This window comes from Phalacrocorax carbo, chromosome 14 (genome assembly GCF_963921805.1).
Source record: "Phalacrocorax carbo chromosome 14, bPhaCar2.1, whole genome shotgun sequence".
In the NCBI taxonomy this organism is placed as follows: domain Eukaryota; kingdom Metazoa; phylum Chordata; class Aves; order Suliformes; family Phalacrocoracidae; genus Phalacrocorax; species Phalacrocorax carbo.
The window spans coordinates 1,150,837-1,161,968 of NC_087526.1; the positions used below are offsets into that span (position 1 = coordinate 1,150,837).

Consider the following 11,132-nt stretch of genomic DNA (forward strand, 5'->3'; position numbering starts at 1 on the left):
GAGCCTCCATTTTGTCCTGGTGCACTATAACTCCACATCATCACTCCTCAAACCCCTGAGAAAAAGACAGACTAAAATCATAACTTTCCCCTCCCCATAGACTGAGCAGCCCTTTCTAGACGTAATGGCTCTACTCCACTTCTCGGGTTCTTTATGAGGATATTGCAAAAGAATATTTGTGAAGGAATTAGCTGCAGAAGGGAATAAAGTGATATTAGTGGATCTGCTATTACAGGGTCCCAGCTCCCTGCCTGGATTGCTCCTAAGGAACCCAGGACTAGAGTGAACATTGTGGAGCAACTGTATGGCTGCTCTTTGTCTTGACAGAAGGAAATCATCTCATCTTTATACTGCCCCTCAGGGAATACCATTACATAACTCACTGTTTGGCCTATATTTCCCTGTTCTTGGCTCCATGCTGTTAACAGAAATACCACTGCTTCACTGCAGTTACTGACTGACCCGAGAACCGAGCACTACATAGGGATGCAAGTCCTGTCATCTCAGAGCCGCCCTTTAATTCCTCAACACAGTATCCAGACTCCAATCAGAGTAAAATTTCACCAAGCTAGCTGTTCACTACCGTACTGCATGTCTTGTATCCCACACAAGTTTCTCTCTAGACCTGCAGCATGAAGTGGGCTTGGCCTGCCCTTCAATAACAGCTCCGTCCCATTTTGGCAGGTTTTGTGCAGCTTTTCCTGCACTACTACATGTGGTGCTTATGTCATCCACTCTGCAGAATTCAGAGCAGCAGCAAGTGACCAACTGCACAAGAAATGAATTCACCAGAGAAGGAGTTTCTAACTTGCACGTTTCTTTAGACACCAGATCTTTCTCAGACGCATCTCTCCATTCAGTGTGAAACGTTCCCTCAGACACATTTTGCATTGTTTACTAGCCTTACAAATGATCTTCCTCTGCTTTTTTTTTTAATTAAGGTCTTTCCAAAAAGAATATGTAATGCCCCTCATTAATAGCTGTAGCTCCCAGCTGTGAAAACACAGGTAGAGATGGATTAAGTCTTGATCCTAACAAAGGAAATGACTGAATCAGGAGTTTTGAGTAGTGGTGCTGTACTCTGACTCTGGCTCAATACTCAAGAAATGGCCCAAGAAATATGGAACCTTATTTTTCAAATTCCTTCAAGTTTCTTTGGTTGATGAACAACTCAATTTCCATATGGCCCAACTGATTTAGAACACTTTTTAAAAGGGGAAATTAAACTCTGTCTGAAGCAAGATGTTACTGGGCTGTGACCCAAAACCTCAATTCGTATTTATGAGCAAATAAAAGGTAATTTCTGCACAAAGAGCTAACTAAAATATAACCAGCCTATACAGTGACACCTCCAAAATGCAAACCCTACAGGATGGCATAAACATTGTCCTGCTCCTCTTATGTTTTGACCTGCTCCAGCCAGGCGTTCGGCTTCCAGGGAGTTTCCTGGGTGTTTCCTGGCGTGAATGTGTTCACTCCTGGATACAAAGCTACCGCACCTCTTTGTGCCGGTGCAGCCTCTGTAGCAATATCAGCATCCTTCAAAGCTTGCCTACTTACAGTCGCCTGCAGACTCCTAAGGTGCCTACACCCCTACAAGTGACGTGCCCCCCCATAGGTGACATGCAATCCTCCCCAGGTGACACGCCCCCTCCATAGGTGACATGCAGTCCCCCTACAGGTGACACGTCCCCCTCAGGTGACATACTTCCCCCATAGGTGACATGCACTCCGGTACAGGTGGCATGCCCTGCACCACAGGTGACATGCCCCCCAAGTGACATGCACCCGCCTATAGGTGGCATGCTTCCCCCCCAGAGGTGCCATGCCCCCCTCCCCATAGGTGCCATGCTCCCCCCCATAGTGCCATGCCCCCCTCCCCATAGGAGCCATGCTCCCCCCATAGTGTCATGCCCCCCTCCCCATATGTGCCATGCTTCCCCCCCGGAGGTGCCATGCCCCCCTCCCCATAGGTGCCATGCTCCCCCCCATAGTGCCATGCCCCCCTCCCCATATGTGCCATGCCTCCCCCCCAGAGGTGCCACGACCCCCTCCCCATAGGTGCCATGCTCCCCCCCCATAGTGTCATGCCCCCCTCCCCATAGGTGCCATGCCTCCCCCCCAGAGGTGCCACGACCCCCTCCCCATAGGTGCCATGCTCCCCTCCGTAGTGCCATGACCCCCTCCCCATAGGTGCTATGCCTCCTCAGAGGTGCCATGCCCCCCTCCCCATAGGCGCCATGCTCCCCCCCATAGTGCCACGCCCCCCTCCCCATAGGTGCTATGCCTCCTCAGAGGTGCCATGCCCCCCTCCCCATAGGTGCCATGCTCCCCCCCATAGTGCCATGCCCCCCTCCCCATAGGTGCCATGCCTCCCCAGAGGTGCCATGCCCCCCTCCCCATAGGCGCCATGCTCCCCCCCATAGTGCCATGCCCCCCTCCCCATAGGCGCCATGCCTCCCCCCAGGTGCCATGCTGCCCCCCATAGTGCCATGGCCCCCCGCTTCCCCGCCGCTCTCACCCACGGAAGCGGCGCCGTACCCCCGCCGCCCCGCACCTCTCGGACCGCCGTCTCTCTGCCGGGAGCCCGACACGGCGCTACTGAGGCGCCCCCCGCCCCGGGGCCGCCCCCCGCGCTCCCCGGCGGTGAGGGATCCCCCGGCCAGGTGCTGCCTACCTGCGGCCGCGGCGGCTCCGCGGGGCTGGGCGGGCGGGGGGCCGGGGCGGCGCGGGGGGCCGGGGCGGCGCGGGGGGCCGGGCCCGCCGGGGCCCCGATAGCCGCCCCTTATCGCCGCCGCCTGCCGCCCCGCCGCGCTCCCTTTCCAGGAAGCCGCGGCTGCGGAGCGCTGGCTGCTGGATGCCGATCGCCCCGTCCCGCTGCCTCCCGCCCGCCCGCCCGCCCTCCGACCCCCCTCATCCTGGCGGGGGGGGCTGCGGGAGCGCAGCGCGGCTCCAGCACACGCCGAGCCCGCGGTCACGGCCTCGGACCCTCCGCTATTAATCAGGGCGCATCCCCAGCGCCCCCTCGCTTACTCCGGCCGTCCTGCTCCCGGCCCCGCCGCGCCGCGGGGCGACGGCAAGCCGGCTACACGGGCGGGGACCCCCGCCCCTGCCCCCCGTCATTCCTCCGTCCCTCCGACCCCCTCACCCCTTCTCAGGCATTTTCTCCCGTGCCCAGATTCCCTCCATTCCCGTCTTCCCCACCGTTCCTCCTCTCCTCTTACCCCACGCTCCCTCTCGACCATCCCTTTTAAGACCCCCTCCTCTCACAACCCTCAGGCTTTCCCTAATCATCACCTTTCTGTCTCGTATTGCCTCTTCCCTCTCTCCATCCGACCCTCCCACCGGTTTCCTTTACTGAAGAGGTGTAACTTGCTCAATCTTCCATCCCTTGCTAACGAAAGCCCACCCCGCGCCCTTTCTGCGGCACCCACCACTGACCTCCTCCTGCTTCTTCAGGCAGGTCCCATGCCTCAAGAACGAGCTCCCTGTTCCTCTAGCTTTCCAGACACCTTCCAGACAGTCCTGGCAAAAACATGTGAAATTGTGATGTAGAAAGCAGGCTGAAACCTTCCCCGCTTCCTTGCCCCACCACACGAACCCACGCAATCTCACCTCTCTTCTTTTGAACAATGCCTGGCCAGGCCTTTTGTAAACACCAACACACAAACGCCTTCCTGCCTTGGGCAAAGAGCCTTGGATTAGGGCATGTCTCAACCCTCTTCCATTTCCCCTATGTTTTTTGCACCATTTCCCCATAAGTTCAGTGTGCTGATTGACAGACAGCGCGGGAAGCTAGATGCCCCCCAAGAGGAAAATGAGCTGACAGTATGGAATTTGGACATGCTCTTATGACAACTTGACAACTTTATTACTAACTGTGTTTGCTCGCCTCCTGACCATACTCAGCAAAATCCAGGACACATACCAGACTCTTCCATCCTGGTTCAGGAGGGCAAAACACAAACCAAAGTTCTCAAAGCCCCAGATGACCAGAGATCCCATGCAAGAACCTGTTAGGGGAGTTACTGTTTTCTGTTGCAGTACTTTATGAAGTTGATTAGGATTTGTGTTTTGCTGTGTGCACACTTAAAGGAAAGCCTTGAAAGGGCAAGGGAAGATCTCTTGCACAGCTGAGTGTGTCTTTAAGAAGACATGTGAAGGAATTGACACAGAAGAAAGTGAGAGCAGTAAGAGACAGAACCAGATGGGCTGATGGAGTTGCCTGAGCAAACAACTGAAGCACTTAGGGTTTTATATACACTGGAAAGAACGGTGCTGAGGTGCAAGTAACGGCGGGTTTCATACCGGACCTTGAAACCGTGGGCATACACCACCGAACAGACTGCTCTCAGAGCTGGTGCACCCAGCGAGACAGAGCAAGAAGATGCAAACACACAGGCTCGTACCAGTAAGTACATGACATATTCTAAGAACTGTAATTCTACTAACTGTTCTCTTGATTTGCCTACTATTGTGGGGCTCTACAATCAATCACACGGACTGCTTGAAGAACCCCCGCAGCAACAGAACTGAGGCAGTTCAGGATGCAGCCAGCTACACATGCTGCCTCTCTGCTCAGGTTTTCCACTCTTACAGGAGAGTTGGCGAAGCTGGGTGCATGCTCCAGCCTCAGAACCACTGGGTGAATGCTACTAGATCAACTCACACAGCACAGGGCTTTCCTAAAACGTGGCCTGTGAGCTGCCCCCATTCCCGTATGGACTCGTGGCTTTGCATGTCAGCCCCACAGCAGGGTGGAGCACACGGGGGCAATCGCAAATCAACTTAACTGGATTTGCAGGACGACCTTTGTCAGAACACCAAATCTCTGTGGGAGCCCTGCGCAACCAGTTGACCAAAAAACCTTTACTGTTACTGTCATTTCCTCCTAAACATGAGCCTTATAATAAATTTCACAGACCAGACCCTCAACTAACATGAATGAGCAAGGTTCCATCCCTCCCAGTGCAGATGTCCCTATCTACTGCAGCTGAGGATTGGCCTTACGTGCTTTTATTCCAGTTTATTTTTTATGATCTTCGATTGCTGTGTCTTCATCTGGTGTGTTTATGCGGCTGGTGCTTGGTTTTCATTATTTTTAACTGCATTTCAGATTATTTGCTCTATGGTTTTGTTCACATTCTCCTTTTCCACGAAATTCTAATAAAACACTTGGCTACAGATTTTCCAAATTGAATACTGATGTTTAGTGCGGCTAATTACATAGCAGGGTTCAAAGCGAGTTCTATAATGTAACAATTTACATATTCTTGAAAACAATGGACACAAACCTACAAATTATTGTTACAAGCTAGTTTCACATTCTTCTGGAATTTCCTTTAAAAATACATATGTTTAGTATTCTCACGCATATGAAAAGCAGTAAATACTCTGTTGCTGGCACCATTATAATATTTACAATGAAAAAATAAAACACCCTCTGATGTCTGTCAGACCTAAAGGGACATTAAAAAAATGCCAGTACATTTCCTCCCAGGGCCTCAGAGCACTTTGCAAGTTCAGCCACTCGACACCCACCAAGCAGTATGCCAACGGCACACGACCACCGCTTTACAATGAAACATTCAGGATGGACGCAGCAACATGACGCATTTAGTGTTTCGGCCTCGCAAGTGTTCTTGCATAATCAGCTAACGATCATTTCATTGCTTGAGTACTGAATGCGTTTGTTTTCTAAACCAACTGAACTAGAGAGAACAAACTCCATGAGCAGACCAGGCTTCTCAGGAAGATCCAGACTGAACTGACTTTTAGAAAGGCTGCTATAAACCCTAACTCCATTTCTAATAGCAATAGATAATAACTCAGTAGCTGGGCCAGTTAATATGATCCTTTACATAAGGCTAATTGGAGAAAACAATCGTTTTTTCTTGCTGCTCTTAATGCAAGCAACATGCATGCAAACATTTGCTTGTGTCACCACCCCACCCTTTTTCATTCTTTTAATTTTAGAATGCTACTTAGTGTTAATAAATACGAAGTAATCTGCATAGAAGTAGATTATCTGTCAGTTTATCCATATATTCACTGGGCACTTCCATTACCGTAACACAACAAACTTCAGATCATATTGTAACACACCATCCCTCTAAGAAGAGCATTTACGCAGTGCTGCTGAGGGTGGGTTACGATAAGGTTAAACTAATTACACACATCCAGAATTCTAAGCACACAATTATTTTTGCTTCTTTGTGCATCCGTCTGCATCGGAGTTAATAGTTCACAGTGTTGTAACTCAGGAGGGGAACTAAGAGAGGAGCCAACAGAAGCAAAGAATGTCTTCTAAAAGCCGAATGCAACTGGGACAGCAGCTGAGCTCACAAGGATTTGGTCTTTGCAAATGTGACATACATGGAAAAACCGAATTGCTTTTCTGCTCCCCTTGGTTGGACTTTTCTATTTTTACTCATTCCCACCGCACCAGGACTGTTCGGTTAACGAACAGTGACAGTTGTTATGTCGGTGTACGAACGTCTGCCTGTTTAAACTCCGCAGTTTCATAGCGGGTCCGACTCGCTTGCGCGCACCCGCCTGAGAACCCCGCGGAGAAGCTGCCCCGTTATCCGCCTTGGCCGAGCACACCGATCGCTCCGCAACCCGCCGCCCCCCGCCGCTGGCTCCAGCTCCCGGGGTCAGCCCGTGGCCCACTGAGCGCTTGGCGGTTGCGGGGTGCAGCGCACGCCTTCCTCCCGACGGGACGTTCCCACGGGAGCGGTGCCTGCAGCGGGAGCGCGCCGCACCGGGCCGGCCCCGGGCGGCGCGCGCCTCCCGGTGCACAGCGCCCCCTGCCGGCCCCGCCGCGCCTCCCACGCGTGAGCCGCGGCTCCGCTATGCCCGCCGCCCGCACGCGTGGGGTGCCGCGCAGGCGGCCGGGCACCACCCGTGTCACCGCGCTGGTCGTGAGCAACACGGGCGCCCGGAGCGACCCACGGGGCACCCAACATCAGGCGACCACATAGATACCAACGAATTGTTTTATCAAGAGCGACAGTTAAATGCTTTTGCAATTGGCTGCATGCATCGTTTGCAAAATTAATTAACATTCTCGGTCTGACAAGCAACAGAACCGTACCAGGTCCTGCGATCACCCCCCTTGCTCAGAGGAGTTTGACTCGCCAGCAGGGCCAATGTGGAGTTCACAAACTTGTTTCCAGTGGTTCTGAAAGAAGGCAGACACAGGCAAGCGCACAAGCTCAGGAAACGGGAGTTAAATGTAAGATTTCTGAAAGAGTACCTACAAAAGTATGGGGCAGGAGGGACTCGCTTACGAGAGGGATAGACAAACTCAGTCCCAAGTGATGTCAAAATAACGCACTGACAAGTGACGCAGAGGGTTTAAACATCGCACCCTGGAGGACAAGAGGACATAAAGACAACATGGTCCATCCAGCTGTGAAGCAAGGTACTGTGTAACAGGAGCTGGGTGCTTATAAAAGACTAAACTGTGAGAATCATAGAATCACAGAATGGTTTGGGCTGGAAGGGACCTTAAGGAAGATCTAGTTCCAACCCCCTACCATGGGCAGGGACACCTTCCACTAGCCCAGGTTGCTCACAGCCCCATCCAGCCTGGCCACGAACACGTCCAGGGACGGGGCATCCACAGTGTCTCTGGGCAGCCTGTGCCAGCGCCCCACCACCTCACAGTGAAGAATTTCTCTAAACCTACCCTCTTTCAGTTTAAAGCCACCACCCCTTGTCCTGTCACCACATGCCCTTGTAAAAAGCCCCTCTCCAGCCTTCTTGCAGCCCCCTTCAGGTCCTGGAAGGCTGCTGTAAGGTCTCCCCGCAGCCTTCTCTTCTCCAGGCTGCACAACCTCAACTCTCTCAGCCCGTCCTCACGGGAGAGGGGCTCCAGCCCTCAGACCATCTTTGTGGCCTCCTCTGGACCCGCTCCCACAGGTCCATGTCCTTCTTGTGCTGGGGGCCCCAGAGCTGGACGCGGCGCTGCAGGGGGGCCTCACCAGAAAGGAGCAGAGGGGCAGAATCCCCTCCCTCCGCCTGCTGCCCATGCTGCTGGGGATGCAGCCCAGGGGCTTTCTGAGTTGCGAGCACACATTGCCAGATGTAGTAAAAGGCACAAATACTCATTATTCAGCAGATCACACTTAAAGTATTACTTATTCTAGGTTACAGCCACTAGCAGAGGGCACTGTTTTACTCACTAAGAGTGGGTAAAACTCTTTAAACTTGCTTTCCAGGCAAGTTTAAAAGCAAAGTCTTTATTCGGAAAGGTTTATTAGGCGAAGCTTTTTATCTCTTCTCTAAGAATAAGACAAAATTAAAATTCTAATCTGTACCAAGTGAAGTTTAAAAGAAATTTTTGAGCAATTATTCCTTTGATCTGTGATAATTTTTCCAAATTCTAGATCAGGAATACTCAGTAAGTACTGGAAAGACAAATAAGTAATGTTCACAAATTACTTCGAGGAACGAAACACTGAAGTGTTATTTATTGACCCATACCGCTAAAGCACCAGCATGGTTTCTTTTGAACACTTTAGCCAGAAGAGTTAAATCATTAAACTATACACACGTGTGCAAGTGTGAGATGTCAGCTGTGATTAGTACTACCATGTTTAAATAAGGAAGACTTTCAAAGGAATCCAGAGCCATTGAACAGAAACAGGTTACTAGATGAATGGGATAAAAAAGCTTTAAAAGCTTTCAATTATTTTACTTAGAAACCTCAGAGAGTACTAATTAATATGTGAGTATTAGCTTCTGACTTGTTAGGAAAGTGTTTCCAAAAAACTTCAGAAGTTTATCACAACTAAAGCCCCTAACCAAGAATAATGAGAGAAATACTCTACAGACCACCACTGCTGGGACAAACAGTGCAGAAAGTATTTGCAACACATCCTCCATTAAAGGTCTGCTGTTAGAGCTAGCTTAAAGTCAGAATTCCTATTCAGAATGCACAGCAAAAAACTCTGCAGAAGTATGAAAACCTGAAATAAATCACCAGTTTCTCTCACCTAATAAAGAAAGAACTCCACAACAGCACATTCTGAGCACTGTCTCAGCCTACCAAGCACACCTATCTCAGGAGTCCTAGCCAGAGCCAGCTTTCACAGTGCTCCGTGTTTGTTACGGTCTCAGTCCTGTGGCAGGACGTGTGACAGCTTCAGTGTCGCCGATTACGAGGGTATATTGGCTGCTCGTTGCTCCTTTCCACACAACTCTTCTTAGACTTGGACAGATTCCTAGGTATGGTACCTATGTATAATTTCTGGGAATATTTTGCATGAATAAGTTGAAATGTGTTTCCAAAACTGGATCCGGATTTATAGCACACCAGAAACAGATGTTTATTAGACAGGCAGCTTGACATAAAGACAACTTTTCCCATAACGCTAGACAAAATAAAACAAAAGTTCCAACTGAAAGAAAAACCCACAACTCTAGGAAACTAGAAATGTTTTATTGGAAAAGTTCTCATATATGAACTTTAAAAATAATCAATTCATTTTGTCACTGACTGGTGAGTAAATATTGCATTAAAGCAACAACTGAAGGTGCCTGGAGGAGAGGTGTGGGAAAAAAAAGGCTAGAAATTCTTCCATCTTAACTCTCTGGTTGCTCCTCTGGTCCATCTTGGAGCTCACAGTTAAAAAACACATACATTCATTACTAAACCAACTATTGGTGTCCCCTGTTGTGTGTCCCCGTCCCGTCCCCCCCGTCCCGTCCCCGAAAATAATAAAAAAACCCAAAATGAAACAAAAACCCCCAAACCATAATCAAGATCCGCAAAATTCTACAGCTGTCACAATTTCAGGATAAGAAATCCAGTTTTTATTATACAAGTGTTATTTAAACTTACTATGATTAATAAGTCAGCTAAACTGCCATGCAGTGGGGTTTACTTGATGAGCTTCACTCTTGCGCTTGTATAGCGCTGCTGTTACAGACTGTATTTCATGGAGATAAAATGTAACAAGCTACCCTTCCAAATCTTCCTCCTTAATGCAATGTTTTTAAACTCACATATCCTGCTCCAGGATCAGGAGTATTAAGAGACTATTATGAAATGTATTTCCATGGCCTCGTGGGCACCTATAAATAGTGCTCTACAATATTATTTGCATTTGTGAACATCAGATGTCTTTACAACAAAAACTGTTTGTCCTGTAGCCCTCACTTATTAAGGGGAAGGTAAAAGCAATTTGAGATCACGTAATATTCTGAAAATGAAGTTACCCAAGAATATACACTATTCTTGAAAACTCCCCTCTCTGCAGGGAAACATAACTGGTATGCAAGATTAATGTATCAAAATTGAAGAAGATATCAAATTGGAAGCCTGTAAGTATGGAGTTGTTTGGTTTTTTTAAGAAAGCAGGATAATCTGTGGTATGACCTTCTTATTACGATTTTTTTAATAAAGCTTCTCTTTTCCCCTTTTATTTTACTCTTCCGGTCAAAAAACCCCAACCTCTCATCAACTCCAATACAAGATCAGATTACAACCTTCTGAACCCAATGATCACTCTTCTGAGCTAGCACTGACAGCGTAAATAAAGAATAGTTTATGTTAAATATAAAAATGGCATAAGCCCTGAATTATACAATAAAGGTTTAGGTGGGTCATCACTAACAGTCAACATACTCTGGCAGGCATTTTCTATGCTCTATTCTTGGAAGTATTCCTTCAGCTCCCAGGAGGGCTGTGTGGAATACCACCCCACTTAAAAGTGGGAAGTCTCAAGTTGGGAAGAAAGAATTATGGTAGTATCTCACTATGCTCCACAGTGGACTCAGTGATTGAATTTCTACACCAAAAGAAACAAAGAAAAAAAAAGACCTCCCAAAAAACTTCTCCGACTGTCCAGAGATTAGGAAACCCAACCTGTCTTTCAACCTCACAGAAGCTGAAACTGAACATGCCATGAATAGCTTGATCAAGTCTGAATCACAGTTTTTATAGAATGTGTGACTAAAATAGCTCTATGAGCTTGTGTTACAAATGGCACACAAAGCCTGCCTCTACCTTTATCTGAAATCAAATTGTTTATCACACTCCTTCCTCATACATCAGCTCCTCGTGATGAAAGCAAGCCAGTGATTAATACTTTTTATTAGGTGGTTCCAGTGACTTGAAATGA

General features: G+C 48.9%; 1 protein-coding gene across 8 annotated transcripts in view; it reads right to left on the bottom strand.

The window, feature by feature from the left end:
- Nucleotides 1-2,859, bottom strand: part of RIPOR3 (RIPOR family member 3) — a 53,805-nt gene extending 50,946 nt beyond the window's left edge. For 2 of the 8 annotated variants that reach the window (XM_064465197.1, XM_064465196.1), the window contains exon 1: nucleotides 2,678-2,859. The gene's annotated coding sequence lies outside the window, so the exon portion shown is untranslated. The other 6 variants (XM_064465191.1, XM_064465194.1, XM_064465195.1 and 3 more) reach the window with 4 other exon arrangements.
- Nucleotides 2,860-11,132: the final 8,273 nt, after the last annotated feature.